Source organism: Ranitomeya variabilis, chromosome 3 (genome assembly GCF_051348905.1).
Source record: "Ranitomeya variabilis isolate aRanVar5 chromosome 3, aRanVar5.hap1, whole genome shotgun sequence".
NCBI classification, from domain to species: Eukaryota; Metazoa; Chordata; class Amphibia; order Anura; family Dendrobatidae; genus Ranitomeya; species Ranitomeya variabilis.
In genome coordinates, this window is record NC_135234.1 from 280,237,474 (window position 1) to 280,256,441 (window position 18,968).

The 18,968-nt window shown below is 45.8% G+C and overlaps 1 long non-coding RNA gene across 1 annotated transcript; it reads right to left on the reverse strand.

Annotated features, from left to right (window-relative positions):
• Positions 1 to 6,889: 6,889 nt before the first annotated feature.
• LOC143818167 (uncharacterized) lies at positions 6,890 to 10,016 on the reverse strand. Its single transcript, XR_013224356.1, has 4 exons — positions 9,803 to 10,016; positions 9,542 to 9,668; positions 9,353 to 9,466; positions 6,890 to 7,859 (listed from the first exon to the last, which is right to left on the reverse strand). It is a non-coding gene; the product is annotated as an uncharacterized LOC143818167 (long non-coding RNA).
• Between the last annotated feature and the right edge of the window lie 8,952 nt (positions 10,017 to 18,968).

Below are 18,968 nucleotides of genomic sequence, written 5' to 3' on the forward strand. Positions count from 1 at the left end.
TGGCGGGCGGCGCCACTCTGGGTCCGATTTGGCGGGCGGCGCCACTCTGGGTCCGATTTGGCGGCCGGCGCCACTCTGGGTCCGATTTGGCGGCCGGCGCCACTCTGGGTCCGATTTGGCGGCCGGCGCCACTCTGGGTCCGATTTGGCGGCCGGCGCCACTCTGGGTCCGATTTGGCGGGCGGCGCCACTCTGGGTCCGATTTGGCGGGCGGCGCCACTCTGGGTCCGATTTGGCGGGCGGCGCCACACTGGGTCCGATTTGGCGGGCGGCGCCACTCTGGGTCCGATTTGGCGGGCGGCGCCACTCTGGGTCCGATTTGGCGGGCGGCGCCACTCTGGGTCCGATTTGGCGGCCGGCGCCACTCTGGGTCCGATTTGGCGGCCGGCGCCACTCTGGGTCCGATTTGGCGGCCGGCGCCACTCTGGGTCCGATTTGGCGGCCGGCGCCACTCTGGGTCCGATTTGGCGGCCGGCGCCACTCTGGGTCCGATTTGGCGGGCTGGGTCCGATTTGGTGTGCGGGGCAATAATTATAAGACTACAGATAGTGTTTTGGAATTGTGCTCTACTGTCACTTTAAGAGCGGACATTATCTGACAAAACTTGTGACCTGGTGGGCTGATGTAGAGTTTATAGGCGTTGGCATAGTAACTGGGTCTCACTGCGCATATCAATGAGCTAATCAGCCAGGTGGCAGTTATTTTTAGAAATTGCCTCAGAAATCAGGCCCATTATAAACGTATTGGAAAATTTCCCTATTGAAACGCATTGAGACACTTTTTTCAAACGCAAATTGCGGCAAAACTACAAATCCGATCGACACGAAAAATACTTAGCACACCTCTCAGGAACGCTGGCTTCGAAATGACACCTCACTGGAGTCTGTGAGTTTAGCGGTTCGGGCCGCATTACGTGCGGACTGAATAATAAGAAGAATAATAAGAAGAAGAAGTTTACCACGGTGGAATAACAGTATAGTGCTTTGTTCCAAAGCACTATAATAATAAGAATAAGAAGAAGTTATCCACGATGGAATAACAGTATAGTGCTTTGTTCCAAAGCACTATAACTAGATGGGTATTTCCTGAAGGAACTACAGATAGTGCTTTGGAATGGTGCACGGGCTGCCCCTGCAAGACTATCACACTTGGGTGCCCCTCAGGCGGTCTGATTTGGTGGGTTGGGTCAATCTGGGTCTGATTTTGTGGGCGCGGTCACTCTGGGTCCGATTCGGTGGGCGGGGTCACTCTGGGTCCGATTCGGTGGGCGGGGCACCTCAGGGACCAATTTGGTGGGCTGGGCACCTCAGGGTCCGATTTGGTGGGTGGGGCCACTCGGGGTCCGATTTGGTGGGTGGGGCCACTCGGGGTCCGAATTGGTGAGCGGGGTAATCTACTATATAATTGCCTAAGGGCACTTCCGTCTTTCTGTCACCGTTATTCGTTCGCTGATTGGTCTCGGCAGCTGCCTGTCATAGCTGCCGCGACCAATCAGCGACGCGCACAGTACGGAAGAAAATGGCCGCTCCTTACTCCCCGCACTCACTGCCCGGCGCCCGCATACTCCCCCCCGGTCAGCGCTCACACAGGGTTAATGGCAGCGTTGACCGCGGTGTAACGCACTCAGTTAACGCTGCTATTAACCCTGTGTGACCACCTTTTTACTATTGATGCTGCTTATGCAGCATGAATAGTAAAAATATCTAATGTTAAAAATAATAAAAAAAATAAAAAATAGTTACATACTCATCCTCCGGTGGACCCTCCGGATCAGGAACCGGCTTTTCCCGCTCCGCGCGACGCCCCGGTCACCGCTGCATGCATTGCGGTCTCGCGAGATGATGACGTGTGGTCTCACGACACCGCTACGTCATCATCTCGTGAGACCGCAATGCACTCTTGGGACCGGAGCGAGCAACAAACATCGGGTACCGGCCGCTCCAGGAGGTGCAACAAGCATCGTGTACCGGCCGCTCTAGGAGGTGCAACAAGCATCAGGTACCGGCCGCTCCAGGAGGTGAGTATGTAACTATTTTTTATTTTAATTCTTTTTTTTTTTTAACAGGGATATGCAGTATACTATGTGACTGGACAATATACTACGTGACTGGGCAGTATATCTACGTGGCTCTGCGCTGTATACTGCGTGGCTCTGCGCTGTATACTGCGTGGCTCTGCGCTGTATACTGCGTGGCTCTGCGCTGTATACTGCGTGGCTCTGCGCTGTATAATGCGCGGCTCTGCGCTGTATGCTGCTCGGCTCTGCGCTATATGCTGCCCGGCTCTGCGCTGTATGCTGCGGGGCTCTGCGCTGTATACTGCGCGGCTCTGCGCTGTATACTCTGCGGCTCTGCGCTGTATACGCGCGGCTCTGCGCTGTATACTGGGCGGCTCTGCGATGTATACTGGGCGGCTCTGCGCTGTATAATGCGCGGCTCTGCGCTGTATAATGCGCGGCTCTGCGCTGTATGCTGCGCGGCTCTGCGCTGTATGCTGCGCGGCTCTACGCTGTATGCTGCGCGGCTCTGCGCTGTATGCTACGCGGCTCTGCGCTGTATGCTGCGCGGCTCTGCGCTGTATGCTACGCGGCTCTGCGCTGTATGCTGCGCGGCTCTGCGCTGTATGCTACGCGGCTCTTCGCTGTATGCTGCGCGGCTCTGCGCTGTATGCTACGTGGCTCTGCGCTGTATGCTGCGCGGCTCTGCGCTGTATGCTACGCGGCTCTGCGGTGTATGCTGCGTGGCTCTGCGCTGTATGCTACGCGGCTCTGCGCTGTATGCTGCGCGGCTCTGCGCTGTATGCTACGCGGCTCTGCGCTGTATGCTACGTGGCTCTGCGCTGTATGCTGCGCGGCTCTGCGCTGTATGCTGCGCGGCTCTGCGCTGTAGCGCGGCTCTGCGCTGTATGCTGCGCGGCTCTGCGCTGTATGCTGCGCGGCTCCGCGCTGTATGCTGCGCGGCTCCGCGCTGTATACTATGTGGCTGTGCAATATACTACGTGAACATGCATATTCTAGAATACCCAATGAGTTAGAATCGGGCCACCATCTAGTAATAATAATAAGACTACAGATAGTGCTTTGGAATTGTGCTGTCACTTTAAGAGCTGATATTATCTGACAAAACTGTGTCTTGGTACAGTTCGTAGGCGTTGGCATAGTAACTGTGTCTGACTGCGCATATCAATGAGCTAATCAGCCAGGTGGCAGTTGGCAGTTATTTTTAGAAATTGCCTCAGAAATCAGGCCCATTATAAACGTATGGGGAAATTTCCCTATTGAAATGCATTGAGACACTTTTTTCAAACGCAAGTTGCGCCAAAACTGCAAATCCGATCAACACGAAAAATACTTAGGCTGCTTTCACACTTGCGTTTTTGTCTGCAGCGTTTTTTGCACAAAAAACGCATGCGTTTTTTTTTCCTATATTTAACATTGAAAACGCATGCGTTTTTTTGCACATGCGTTTGGTCGCGTTTTCAAACGCATGCGTTTTTTGACTGCATGCGTTCATTTTCAAAAATGCTACCTGCAGTATTTTCTTGCGCGTTTTTTTGCCGCGAAAAAACGCATGCGTTTTTTCGCGGCAAAAAAATGCATTGCTGTCTATGTAAATGCATGCGTTTTTAAGCACATGCGTTTGTTTGCGCTAAAAACGCATGCGTTTTTATAGAAAAAAACCAGAAAACACATTAAAAAGTCACCCACCACCATCAAGGTGATAAAGGGATCCAAACCCTAACCCTAACTCTACCCCTAACCTCACCCCTAACTGTTTAATGAACATTTTCTGACAGTCATATTGCCACGTATTTAAGTGCCACGTATCACGTATTTCAGTGCCACGTATGCCACGTGCCACGTATTTAAGTGCCACGTGCCACATATATAAGTGCCACATATATAAGTGCCACGTGCCACATATATAAGTGCCACGTATTAAAGTGCCACGTGCCACGTATTTAAGTGCCACGTATCACGTATTTCAGTGCCACGTATGCCACGTGCCACGTATTTAAGTGCCACGTGCCACATATATAAGTGCCACATATATAAGTGCCACGTGCCACATATATAAGTGCCACGTGCCACGTATTAAAGTGCCACGTGCCACGTATTTAAGTGCCACGTGCCACGTATTTAAGTGCCACGTGCCACGTATTTAAGTGCCACGTGCCACATATATAAGTGCCACGTGCCACATATATAAGTGCCACGTGCCACATATATAAGTGCCACGTGCCACATATATAAGTGCCACGTGCCACATATATAAGTGCCACGTGCCACGTATTAAAGTGCCACGTGCCACGTATTTAAGTGCCACGTGCCACATATTTAAGTGCCACGTGCCACGTATTAAAGTGCCACGTATTTAAGTACCACGTATTTCAGTTGCACGTATTTCATTGCCACGTATTTCAGTCACGTTTAGGGTTAGGGTTAGGGGTAGGGTTAGGGTTAGGGTTTTCTTGTTTATTCTTGTGTTTTCTTGTGTTTTCTTGTGTTTTTCTATAAAAACGCATGCGTCTAAAAAACGCATGCGTTTTACCGCGTTTACATGCGTTTTTCACACATGCGTTTTTTTTAAAAAACGCATGCAGACAAAAACGCAAGTGTGAAACTAGCCTTAGCACACCTCTTGGGGACGCTGGCTTCGAAATGACACCTCACTGGAGTCTGTGAGTGAAGCGGTTCGGGCCGCATTAACTGCGGACTGAATAATAAGAAGAAGTTTACCACGATGGAATAACAATATAGTGCTTTGTGCCAAAGCACTATAATAAGAAGAAGTTATCCACGATGGAATAACAGTATAGTGCTTTGTTCCAAAGCACTATAATAAGAATAAGAAGTTATCCACGTTCGGATTACAATATAGTGCTTTGTTCCAAAGCACTATAATGATAATTGCAATTAGCTATTGCCACTGGGAAAAGTATAAGTACATATATAGCCTCAGTAAGGCGGATAAGTATATATATTGTAAAATAAAATAAATATGTATTGAAAATTTAAAATACTTTGCTGTTACGGTATTTATTTTAAATTTTAATTAGAATCAACTATGGTGGCATAAAAACATCAGAAAGCCACATTTATCCCACAAGGCAGAGTCATGATCAAGAAAAGAATTATTAACCATAACAGATGCATCAGATTGGCCCAAACACAAGTATATTATATGAAATAAGATAAATATATGTTGGAAAGTTCAAGTACTTTGCTATTATTTATTTCTCTTTTGGTTGAAATCCACAATGGTAAGATACAGACGTCAGAAAGCCACATTTATCCCATAAGGCAGAGTCCTGATCGAAGGAAAAATTGACCATTACAGATAGATGACTAAGCAAGAACTAATTTAAACAATATCTTTATTTCAAACTAGGATAAACAAACCAACACAACCCCTTAAAAAACCCTTCTATATGAGACAGGGTTAACTAACTGGCCTGCATGTTAATGGGCAGAAAAAAGTGGGATACCCGTCTAAAAACTGACACCTACACGTCCCTAGGGTAACCGCTACCTAACTGCGGAGGTTGGCACCCTCTTGAACGCAGTATGGCGCCCCCGCTCCTCGACGGCTGACCCTAAATGCCCTGTGGATCCCTAGTAAATGATTATTCGTGGACACCTCACACTTGCCCACACCTAGGGCCCAAACTTAACAAAACAGATGCCAGATGAAATTTCCACCAAAGTGCCATAATGACAACAAACAAACACGCTGCCTCTCAAGGCTCAGTTGGATAACATATGGCACATCTAGCCGTCTGCATAAAGCCTCCTTCACTGGCTATTACACCCTCATGCGTCCCTGCCCGGACTGCCCTGCCTGACAGCGGAGGTTGGCACCCTCTTGAACGCAAAGTGGAGCCCCCGCTCCTCGGCGGCTGTCCCTCGGATGCCCTAGGCAAGTCCCTACAGACAATTGAACCTGCTAAAGGAGAGTGCCTATGGGGCTATACTAGTGGGCTGCAGTATAAGCATAAGGTAGTGTTAAAAAATGCACAGTGAGTCAGACCCAGTATCCATATGACATATATCGACTCTGTTTGTGAACTTATCACAAAAAACAAAGGAGATACAATACTCTCTATATACTAAAGGCAAATAACTACAGTAGCAATATTAGCTTAGAGTATATACATGGTGGAAAAATCAAAGAAATAAATGGATAAAAATCTGGTGCACTTATCTGTGCCCAGATCTCGCCTCTACGCGTTTCCCCCCCATGATATGGTTCCTCAGGAGGCACATGGGAAAAAGAACCATGTGTTACAACATCGGTGATATGCTGTGCCTCTTTGCAACCTAGGGCATCCGAGGGACAGCCGCCGAGGAGCGGGGGCGCCACTTTGCGTTCAAGAGGGTGCCAACCTCCGCTGTCAGGCAGGGCTGTCTGGGCAGGGACGCATGAGGGTGTAATAGCCAGTGAAGGAGGCTTAGAGCAGACGGCTAGATGTGCCATATGTTATCCAACTGAGCCTTGAGAGGCAGCGTGTTTGTTTGTTGTCATTATGGCACTTTGGTGGAAATTTCATCTGGCATCTGTTTTGTTAAGTTTGGGCCCTAGGTGTGGGCAAGTGTGAGGTGTCCACGAATAATCATTTACTAGGGATCCACAGGGCAATTAGGGTCAGCCGTCGAGGAGCGGGGGCGCCATACTGCGTTCAAGAGGGTGCCAACCTCCGCAGTTAGGTAGGGGTTACCCTAGGGACGTGTAGGTGTCAGTTTTTAGACGGGTATGCCACTTTTTTCTGCCCATTAACATGCAGGCCAGTTAGTTAACCCTGTGTCATATAGAAGGGTTTTTTAAGGGGTTGTGTTGGTTTGTTTATCCTAGTTTGAAATAAAGATATTGTTTAAATTAGTTCTTGCTTAGTTTTCTGATAAATACTAATTTGGGTTATCATTTATTATATTTCCATTACAGATAGATCCAGTTAGCCCGAACACATATGTGAATACACCACAATACATAAGGTAACTCAATATTATGGGGGCCAAAAGTAGTCCCTCAAAATGGATTCAATATACTAGGGCTATGCACCAAGAATTGACTCAATGAATGGATGGTATGTCAGGTTCTTCAACGAAAAAAGGGAGAAGAATATGTCCAGAATATTTAAAAAAGAGATACCAAATATTTCTGGTGATTAACACATCAGAAAATCCCATAAACAGGGACACATCCATCTCATATATTAATTGTTTAAATTGCCGAGAAAAAGGGAACCTAGCTAAAGTATCCCTTTAGTGCATCAAGTCTGCGGCCATACACAATACAGCACCTGGTGAATCATCATGCCATATGTATAGAATACCTTAAAGAGGAGCCCCTTAAAGAGAGCCCCTTGGTATGTGAGCCAAGAGCCCGATTGTTCATTTAGTCCATGTCCATATTGGCATAAAGAGATGGTCCATTGAGAGGTCCAATCAATTGGATCAGACAGCTTGTCCAGTAATGATATAGAAGGAAATATTTGGATATAGGGGCGGATCAGTGGAAGCGCGGGTGCGCGCGAAACAGCTGTCATCCTACATGGACACGTTCTCCCTGATTTTACTGCATATGTTCTAATAAAGACTATTACTGTTCATCGGGCCTGGTGAGTGCAAGCCGTTTTCTTTTCTTTTTTTCATTGGATTTGGATATAGGGGCCCCTTGTTCTTGGTATGTAGATCCATTCATTATCCTTATCCATGTCCGTGTTGTCCTCAAAAGATGATATGCTGATGTACCCCATCAGATAAGACCAAAGCCATGCCCCATAATGAAGAAATTAGCACAGTCCCAAGAGATGATGAGTAGTCTTGGAATGGAATCCTAATAGAATCAAATCCAGTGTCATCTATTTTCAAAGGAGAGGGGACTTTGTTAAAGTCATATAGATCCAATATAGACAATCAACCCAAAAAGCCAGTAAAAAGGAGCTCCTCATTTAGTCCAGATGGTGCCACCGATTGTAGTTCAAAGATCCACCTAGACTCAATCTGCAATAAACGATTTGTCCCATAAGGGACTTTTTGTAATCCAATTATCTTGGTATTCGCAGTCGAACCCCCATGCACTGCTAGAAAATGAGCAGCTACAGGAGTAAAGGCCCCTTCTCACATAGCGAGATCGCTAGCGAGATCGCTGCTGAGTCACAAGTTTTGTGACGCAACAGCGACCTCAGTAGCGATCTCGCTATGTTTGACACGTACCAGCGATCAGGCCCCTGCTGTGAGATCGCTGGTCGTGTCAGAATGGCCTGGACCTTTTTTTGGTCGTTGAGGTCCCGCTGACATCGCTGAATCGGTGTGTGTGACACCAATCCAGCGATGTCTTCACTGGTAACCAGGGTAAACATCGGGTTACTAAGCGCAGGGCCGCGCTTAGTAACCCGATGTTTACCCAGGTTACCAGCGTAAATGTAAAAAAAAAAAAACAGTACATACTCACCATCTGTTGCCCGTCAGGTCCCCCGGCGTCTGCTTCCTGCTCTGACTGCCGCCGTAAAGTGAGAGCACAGCAGTGACGTCACCGCTGCGCTCTGCTCTCAGCTCTCACTGTACGGCGGCTCAGTCAGAGCAGGAAGCAGACGCCAAGGGACCTGACGGGCAACAGATGGTGAGTATGTACTGTTTGTTTTTTTTTACATTTACGCTGGTAACCAGGGTAAACATCGGGTTACTAAGCGCGGCCCTGCGCTTAGTAACCCGATGTTTACCCTGGTTACCCGGGTGCTGCAGGGGGACTTCGGCATCGTTGAAGACAGTTTCAACGATGCCGAAGTCGTTCCCCTGATCGTTGGTCGCTGGAGAGAGCTGTCTGTGTGACAGCTCCCCAGCGACCACACAGCGACGCTGCAGCGATCAGCATCGTTGTCTGTATCGCTGCAGCGTCGCTGTGTGAGACGGGGCCTTAAGGGGTTTGCCCTTCCTCTGGTCTGCTGCTGCCAGATGAATTGTTGATATATGCTTCTGGGCCCTCTTTCTCAATTCTTGGGATGTTTGTCCCAAATATAATTTATTACATGGACAGATTATAAGATATATCACATCTCTAGATTTACAGTTAATGTAAGTTTTTAGTAGGTGACTAATAAGGTCACCTGGGTTAACAAAAGTGTCACTTCTGGGTACCATAAAGGGGCAGATATTACAATCCCCACAGGGAAAAGACTCCTTGAGGACAATGCCCCTGTTCAATCTAATGGTAGGTCTAGAAAAGTGACTTAGTTAAGAGGTCACGTACACTTGGAGCTCCTCTCGCCGTGAGGAGTGGCCTGTCACTCATGACTTCAGCCGTCTGAGCATCGGTTCTGAGAACTGGCCAATGTCTAGATATGATAGCCCTCACCTGATGCCAACTGTTGTTAAAGTCTGTGATAAATCTAGTATGTTGACTTGAGCCCTGTGGTATAGAGGATAGGAGTGTCTGATCCTGCTGCGTGCGGTCCGTAAGTCCACGGGCCTGTGACAAAAAAAAATCGGCATCATGGGTACAGTTACATCTGACACGTAGAAACTGACTTATTGGCACACCCACCTTTGTATGTGTTGGGTGAAATCGGTTATATTCCAGTAGTGAGTTGGTTGCAGTTGATTTATGAAAGAGGTCAGTAGCCAGTTGATGATCTTGTACATATATCCTCAAGTCCAGGTAGGTGACGGAACTGGTGGAGATAAAGTGCGTGAGGAAAATGTTGTAGGAGTTAATATACAGATGGTTCAAAAATTTTATGCAATCAGCCTCCGTACCCATCCATAAAAAGAATATGTTATCAATATAACAATGCCAATGGCAAACCTTTTCTTGGGAAGCCATGGATGGGTACACAACTTTCTCCTCCCACCAGCCTAAAAAGATATTAGCATAGGCTGGTGCACATTTCACCCCATCGCCACTCCCGACACCTGAATATAAAATGTCCTGTCAAAGAGAAAAAAGTTGTGATGTTGAACAAACTTCAAGAGTTCAAGCAAAAAAGCATGACGGCCCCCCTGTTTGTTTTTGTCTAAGAAAAAAGATACCGCATTGATCACATCTGTGTGACTGATATTGGAATAAAGCGATCCTACGTCGCACGTTACCAGAAGGAATTCTGTAGGTAACATAATGCCCTGACAGATTTCAATAAAATGGGCAGAATCCCTGACAAACGAGGGTAGGGCCAATACAATCGGCTGCAAGAAAAAGTCAAGGTAGTCACTGGCCCTCTCACACAGGCTTCTTATGCTTGAGAATATAGGTCAACCAGGGGGCTTTTTGTCATCTTTGGCAGCATGTAAAATGTGGCAATAATAGGATGTTCCACCCACACGTATTTGTTCTCATTACTGGTGGTGATAATACCGTACTGATTGGCTTTACACAAAAGTGTGTGTAGTTTAGACAGAAATATTTGTGTAGGGTCTGATGGTAATTTATGATAAAACCGGGAGTTACTTAGCTGTCTGTTTGCCTCTTCTAGATACATGTGGGTGGGCCACAAGACGACATTGCCCCCTTGTCGGCCTCCTTGATTAGAAAGGCATTGTTGTTTTTCAAATCCATAATGGCTCGACTCTCTGCCAAGGAAATATTGGGTGATGTGCCCACCTGGGGGGACATGGCAATAATGTTCTGTTTTGCCAGTTCGAAGAAGATTTTTATTGCCAACACCAATGAGAATGAAGGAGCTCTCAATGATTTATTTCTGTGTGGAAATTTCCTTCTATTTGTAGCAGATTAATTTTCTTCCAGAAGATCCAATAGTAACAGAGTAACATAGTCATTATGGTTGAAGGAATACTTTAAGTCCATCTAGTTCAACCCATAGCCTAACCTAACATGCCCTAACATGTTGATCCAGAGGAAGGCAAAAAAAACCCATGTGGCAAAGGGTAAGCTCCACATTGGGGAAAGATGAAAAACCTGAAGTTCATCCAAGGGGATAGTCTGTATTATGTCAGGTTTCTTATAGATAACTTGGAAGGTGAGGTTTCTGCAAAAAAGATAAAGGTCTTTAATTGGGGTAAGTTTATCCACCTTATATGTAGGCACAAAGGTCAGACCCTTCTGGAGGACAGATAATTCAGCCTGGGATAAAGAATAATCAGAAAGGTTAATCACTTGAAAAGTGTCAGCCCGTACCTCCGAATCCGATGTATTTGGACCAGAGATTTCCTCACCACTTATTTCCATCTGGTTGGGTACTTGTTTCGGCATGGAGATACTTGGCCCCTGTAGTATGTTGGACATCTTTTTGCGGTTCTTGTTTCCTCTACCTCGTCTGGTCCACGATCTAGTTCGCTTCCCGTTGAAGATAAAAAAATCACTTGAACTAACTTCCCTCAGTGAGGGTTTGGTGGTAACAGGGGGAGCAATATTTCTATTGGGTTTGTTGGCCCGGGCATTGCCCTTGTGTTTCCATCTACACACCACAAATTTTTTTACGTTTACTCAATGTTATCTATGCTTCATATTTATCTAGAGTATCTTTAAGTTTGACCTTAAAGGCATTCACTTGTGCTTCCTCAAATTTGCTGAATTTAGTCTCTAGATCTTTAATATGTGTTTTGGTTGAGGAAAACAGATCTTTGTCATGCTCTATTAACAGATTGATAAGTATGTTAGAGCAGCATGTGAGACCTTGTTCCCAGGTTTGCTGAAAAGAGGTAGATGGTTCCCAAGCTGGGAAAATGGATATACAAGTGGCACAAAACCGGCCTTTAAGTACCCCTCTAAGCTCCTCATATTCCACCAAAGTCTGGCCCCTGTCTTATGAGCCTTGGTAAGATCTGAACATAATGCGGAAAAACCCGAATCTGGTGCCAGAGTATCTACTGTGTGAAATTCGCTAGAGGACTGTGCCGACCATGCAGCTTCCCTAGCATCCTAATCCATGATCCAAACACCATAGTATAGTATCAATCAAAATTACATACAGTACAGACCAATAGTTTGGACACACGTTCTCATTTAAAGATTTTTCTGTATTTTCCTGATGAAGGCAGACGCCGAAATGCGCGTCGGGGCAGGGCGCATATCGGGGACTCTGATATTCGCAGGCACAAGGTAATTTATATGGTGGCTTTTGGCTAACTATTGGACGTAACTAACTGCACTTTAAGCTATGGATGCATATATATGCTTGGCGACAAGGAGCCTTATTATAGCCTCCTCATACGACTAATTTTGTGAATGCCAATTTAACTCTTGAAATGCCTGTATACATTTGCACCTGATTTTGTCTCCATTCTTGTGGCTTAATGACTTTTTTTATATAAGTACATTATGATGTAATACTTTTGCCACATTGTATGTATTTATCTACAGCTCCAGACAATCAGTGTATCCTACGCTGCCCCCTTTTTTCCTTGGTACTTTCCCACCCCTCCTTATGGTTTATGTATCCTTAAATACATATTTTCTTTATTCAAAATATTGGATAGTTGTTCGGGTTCTTTTTTTCGCTGTAAATTATTTTAATTTCCGAGTTGTCCATCTCGCATTGTCCATTAGTGCACCCAGTACAATACTATTTTGTATTCTGGATTTTCTTATTTGCTTATATCTTATTTGTGTGCACTTTGCCTGGGAATTTTGTATTTAATGACTATGAAAATTGTACATTCACACTGAAGGCATCAAAACTATGAATTAACACATGTGGAATTATATACTTACCAAAAAAGTGTGAAACAACTGAAAATATGTCTTATATTCTATAGTAGGTTCTTCAAAGTAGCCACCTTTTGCATTGATGACTGTTTTGGCCACTCTTGACATTCTCTTGATGAGCTTCAAGAGTTATTCACCGGAAATGGTCTTCCAACAATCTTGAAGGAGTTCCCAGAGATGCTTAGCACTTGTTGGGCCTTTTGCCTTCACTCTGTGGTCCAGCTCACCCCAAACCATCTCGATTGGGTTCAGGTCTGGTGACTGTGGAGGCCAGGTCATCTGGCATAGCACCCCATCACTCTCCTTCTTGGTCAAATAGCCCTTACACAGCCTGGAGGTGTGTTTGGGGTCATTGTCCTGTTGAAAAATAAATGATGGTCCAACTAAACGCAAACCGGATGGAATAGCATGCCGCTGCAAGATGCTTTGGTAGCCATGCTGGTTCAGTATGCCTTCAATTTTGAATAAATCCCCAACAGTGTCACCAGCAAAGCACCCCCACACCATCATATTTCCTCCTCCATGCTCCATGGTGGGTACCAGGCAAGTAGAGTCCATCCGTTCACCTTTTCTGCGTCGCACAAAGACAGGTTGGAACCAAAGATCTCAAATTTGGACTCATCAGACCTAAGCACAGATTTCCACTGGTCTAATGTCCATTCCTTGTGTTCTTTAGCCCAAACAAGTCTCTTCTGCTTGTTGCCTTTCATTAGCAGTGGTTTCCTAGCAGTTATGAAGGCCTGCTGCACAAAGTCTCCTCTTAACAGTTGTTGTAGAGATGTGTCTGCTGCTAAAACTCTGTGTGGCATTGACCTGGTCTCTAATCTGAGCTGCTGTTAACCTGTGATTTCAGAGGCTGGTGACTCGGATAAACTTATCATCAGAAGCAGAGGTGACTCTTGGTCTTCCTTTCCTGGGGCGGTCCTCATGTGAGCCAGTTTCTTTGCAGCGCTTGATGGTTTTTGCCACTCCCAATTTTTCAGACTGACTGATCTGAGTTTCTTAAAGTAATGATGGTCACTCGTTTTTCTTTACTTAGCTGCTTTTTTCTTGCCATAATACAAATTCTAACAGTCCATTCAGTAGAACCAGCTGTGTATCCACCAGACTTCTGCACAACACAACTGATGGTCCCAACCCCATTTATAAAGCAAGAAATCCCACTTATTAAACCTGACAGGGCACACCTGTGAAGTGAAAACCATTCCCGGTGCCTACCTCTTGAAGCTCATGAAGAGAATGCCAAGAGTGTGCAAAGCAGTCATCAAAGCAAAAGGTGGCTACTTTGAAGAACCTAGAGTATAAGACGTAATTTCAGTTGTTTCACACTTTTTTGTTAAGTATATAATTCCACATGCGTTATTTCATAGTTTTGATGCCTTCAGTGTGAATGTACAATTTTCATAGTCATGAAAATACAGAAAAATCTTTAAATGAGAAGGTGTGTCCAAACTTTTGGTCTGTGCTGTATACTATTTAGAAATCAATATAACTTCAACAATGGTCTGATAGAATACGCCCCAATAGGCGTGTGCAACCCTAGAAAGATATCAGAATCTGTTCTGGTGACTGATGCAGTGTCGGGCATTTTCCTCCTTTAAATCAGATCAAACAGTAGAGTAAGTTCAGTTCAATGGTGGTGACAAACTAAAAAACAAAATGTGATGAGCCGACCAACTTTATGTAGATATTTCCCCAGAGATGACAGAGGCAGCTTGCATTTAGAACTGATTTTACTGGAGGTAATCTGGTAAATAACTATATACAGTTGTGAGGTAAATGGGTCAGCCTATTCCTTACAGGTGAACATTTGCAGACAGGCAGTTTCTCAGTGTGATATTGGCTGCTTTCAGGTTCTCTCTCTGTGGAGATCCTCACTCAGTTACACCTCAGTGTCTGAGCAGTTTTCTTCCCTCTGAGGTGACTTGACCTCCCAGAAATGCAGTGAAAATCCTCTCTCAATGGCGGCTGTCCGCTGCCTTCCCTTCTATCTCCCTGTGGCAGTGCTCAGATCCCTGTAGAGGCCTGTCTCCTGTCAGAGTCTCACATACCAGTCCTTGCTGCCATCACCATCCCTTGCTGACTGACTGAAATCTTACCGCCTCCTAACAGTTAGCTCCTCCATATAACAAGTGACTTTCTGAGAAGCAGTCATTGGTTGACTGCACTGTCAATACTCCTTCCCATAAAACGCACTAAAACCTTTACTGATGTTGTCCCTGTAAGAAAATTCAGAATTAATGAAGACAAGCAAAGAAATAGGAATAACATAGGAAAAACTACATACATTGAAAATGCAGAAAAAACAGAATAACAAATATACTTCTATATCAGAAACTTTATGTGATAGAGCAAAACTAAGCATATTTTTTAAATCAGCACATCAAACTCCGTAAAACAGACATATTACCTTCAATGATGATTTTTATATTTTGGCCAGTGTAAGGCCGGCGTCACACTTGGCGTAAGACAATACGGAACGTATTATACGTCCGTACTACGCGTTCAATACGCCAAAATGTCTCCGTAATCGACTTCCGTAGTTAATGCGTTCCTTAGGTGTGGTCGCGTATTTTGCGCATGTGCTTGTGCGTGTGTAATCCGTATGTGATCCGTATGGCGTATTTTCCACGCACCCTCACAAAATGGACATTTAACGGTTTTCAGGCCTGCAAATCATTTAAACCATCATTAACCACACTATTTAAGCCCTCTACAACAGGTGTAGCCCTCCCATCTGCCCTATATGTTCTCTAGCATATTTTGGCTGTGTTGCTTTGAGCTTACAAACATGTCTGACCCTGTGTATTTAAGCACAACTCAGCGGGTGTTGCTTCACTGGGTGTTGTCTCGTCGCTTTGGCCAGCCATATCAGGTCAATGTCGATCCGCGAAGGAGGAGACGAAGATTGTGGGTACATCCTTTATTGACCCAACGCCAGAGTACAGGCCATTTCGAGAGACTATATTCAGCTTTGAGGGCACATCCAGACAAGTTTTACCTGTATACTCGCATGTCCATCAGGACTTTTGACATGTTGTTGGAGATCTTACGTCCTGGGATCACCTTTCAGGACACCTGGATGAGAAAAGCCATCTCTGCTGAGGAGCGTCTGCTCCTAACCTTACGGTATGTATTCCACATTCGCACATACTGTTTTGTTATTTTGTTTTTTGTCAAACTGTGTGGTGTCCTACTATGTTTCATTTACTTAACTTGGACATGAAGCCACAAGCACATATAAAAGAATGGTGTAAATATTCTAGTATATTAAGATTTTCAAATGAAACTGTTTAAATTGTAAATATTGTAATAGTAAATGAAATATACACTTGTGCTTATTCCTTTTTTCGTACTCATCATGTTTTTTTTTTTCCCCTTTTTCTTGTATTTCAGCTTCCTGTCCACAGGCTTGTCCTATGCGGGTCTACACCTGGAGTTTCTGATTGGCCGGTCGACCATTTCAGACATTGTTAGGACAACCTGTTCCCAAATCTGGCAGAAACTTCATGAAGTTGTGTTGCCTGAGCCAAAACAGGCCGATTGGCTCAAAATCGCCACTGGTTTAAAAAATAATAGTGTCTTCCCTAACTGCATTGGAGCTGTGGATGGGAAACATATCAGGGTGCGTAAGCCGCCGAACTCTGGTTCCCAATTCTACAATTACAAGCAGTTTTTCTCTGTAGTTCTGTTAGCAGTTGCTGACAGTAACTACAGGTTTATAATTGTAGACATTGGGGCCTATGGGCGAACTGGAGACTTTAGGGTCTTCAATTCGTCCATAATGGGTCGGCGGCTACGTGACAACCAGTTGAACCTCCCACCACCACAACAACTCCCAGGCTCCAATGCAGAAGCAGTGCCTTTTGTTTTGGTTGGAGATGAGGCCTTCCAACTGTCGAGGCACGACATGAGGCCTTACCCCAGGCGCACCCTTGACCACCGGCGGAGGGTGTTTAATTTGAGACTTGCAAGGGCACGGAGACTGGTTGAGTGCGCCTTTGGGATTCTTGTTGCCAAATGGTGTGTTCTTCAGTCTGCCATACAGCTGAGTGAGGCTACAATCAATGAGGTGATCCAAGCCTGTGTAATTCTACATAATTTCACAAGAATACATGATTGTTCCTCTCCAAATTTTGAAGATAACCTCATGACCAATGTTAGTAGGCCTACCCCATATGTCCCTCCTCCGCGTCGTCCACTTTCTGGTCTTAAAGTTCGTGATTAGTGTTGAGCATTCCGATACCGCAAGTATCGGGTATCGGCCGATACTTGCGGTATCGGAATTCCGATACCGGGATTCCGATACTTGCCGCGTATCGGATACCGGAATCGGAAGTTCACAGATTCAAACTGCACAAATTCAGCCAATGAGAATGATTCCAAGTGTGGGCACATCCTGTTCAGCATGGAGGGCATGAAACTACTGGCATGGCTGTGATTGGCTGCTGAAATGATGTCATGATGCAGTTTAAAAGTCGCTGGCGCCATTTTGCGCTCACTCTGCTGTGAATTCAGTTAGTGACAGGACGCTGTTTGCTGACTGAGGGCCAGTTTAGAGATAGCGATTTGCTTCTTTGTGCTTTTCAAAGGCTAATTTAGCAACCGCTGTGTTCACCTACTATTCACCTTGCTTTTGCCTTGTAGCGCTGTTTTCACAGCGATCTGCAAGGTCTGTGTGTGTGTGTGTGTGTGTGTGTGAGTGCAGCCCACTCTCTAGTCTGAGTGCAGCCACATAGGCCATCCATAGCTGGTTGTATTCAGTTCAGGGAGGGTGGTTCATTGCCTCATACTGTTTTTTTTTTTTTTTTTTTCAAAGTAGTGTAGTCTGCTGCTAATTTTTTCAAAAAAATCCTATTAGTGTCTTTCCACCCGTCTCCAGCTAATTTGTGGAAAAACACTACATAGGATAACGTAGAGGAGGGTTTTTGGGCCTTGCAGCGCCGTTTTCGGCTGTCTGCACGGTCTCCGTGTGACTGCAGCTTGCCCTGTAGTCTGTGAGCAGCCATAGCCTGGTTGTCTCCAGCTCAGGGTTCTTCACTGCGTCATACCGCAAAATCAATTTTCATTTTGTTTTAAGTAGTGCAGGCTGCTGCACATTTTTTCAAAAAATTCCTATTAGTGTCTTTCCACCCGTCTCCAGCTAATTTGTGGGAAAACACTACATGGGATAACGTAGAGGAGGGTTTTTGGGCCTTGCAGCGCCGTTTACGGCTGTCTGCACGGTCTCCGTGTGACTGCAGCTCGCCCTGTAGTCTGTGAGCAGCCATAGCCTGGTTGTCTCCAGCTCAGGGTTCTTCCCTGCGTCATACCGCAAAATCAATTTTCATTTTGTTTTAAGTAGTGCAGGCTGCTGCACATTTTTTCAAAAAATTCCTATTAGTGTCTTTCCACCCGTCTCCAGCTAACTTGTGGAAAAACACTACATAGGATAACGTAGAGGAGGGTTTTTGGGCCTTGCAGCGCCGTTTACGGCTGTCTGCACGGTCTCCGTGTGACTGCAGCTCTATCTGTTGTCAGTTCAGCCCCCAAAAAATAAATAAATAATAAAGTTCACCAAACACACCAGTGACACCACTTTACATTTGTGTAGGCCACATTAGCTCATATTAAAGTCTAGTCCACACTTTAGAAAATTAGTGTTTCTTATACCTGTTAGGACTCGGAGTTGTTCAGGAATAAGCACACAAAGCCGTTAGTACTATTCTGCTTATCTTTATCAGTCAACCAAGATGAAGAAGGCAGTGAGTAAGGCACGTGGGCGTGGGCGTGGGCGCAGAGCAGGGAGGGGACGTGGGGATTCTGTGCCTGCTGCGGGCACCGGTGACTCATCAGCACCCACTTTCACCAGGGAACAGTCATTCATGCGCAGCTTTGTCGCAGAGCGCCGCACACCGCTGCTGCGTGAACAACAAATTGAAGCCGTTGTCGGATGGATGGCAGCTAATGCATCAACTTCAATTAGTGCCACATCCTCTCAGACACAGAGCACTGGAGAGCAGCCATCTGTCTCTTCACCACCTGCCAAATTGCCCAGGCAGACAGAGAGCCCAGGACAGGAGCCGTCTCTACTTCTGTTCTCTGAATCTCTTGGCTTGGAAACAGGGGGCCAGCCAAGCAGCATTGGAGAAATGGAAGAAGAGGCAGGGTGCAGTGATGCCCAACAGCTTTTTCTCTCTTCCTCTGAAGAGGCAGGTGGGCCAGTGGCTCCGTTCACCACATCGCAGGCCGCATCAGCTGATGATGACACTCAGGTGCCACTTACTGGTGCGTGCTCTGCTGCTGAGACTACCCAGGAGGAGCAGTTGGG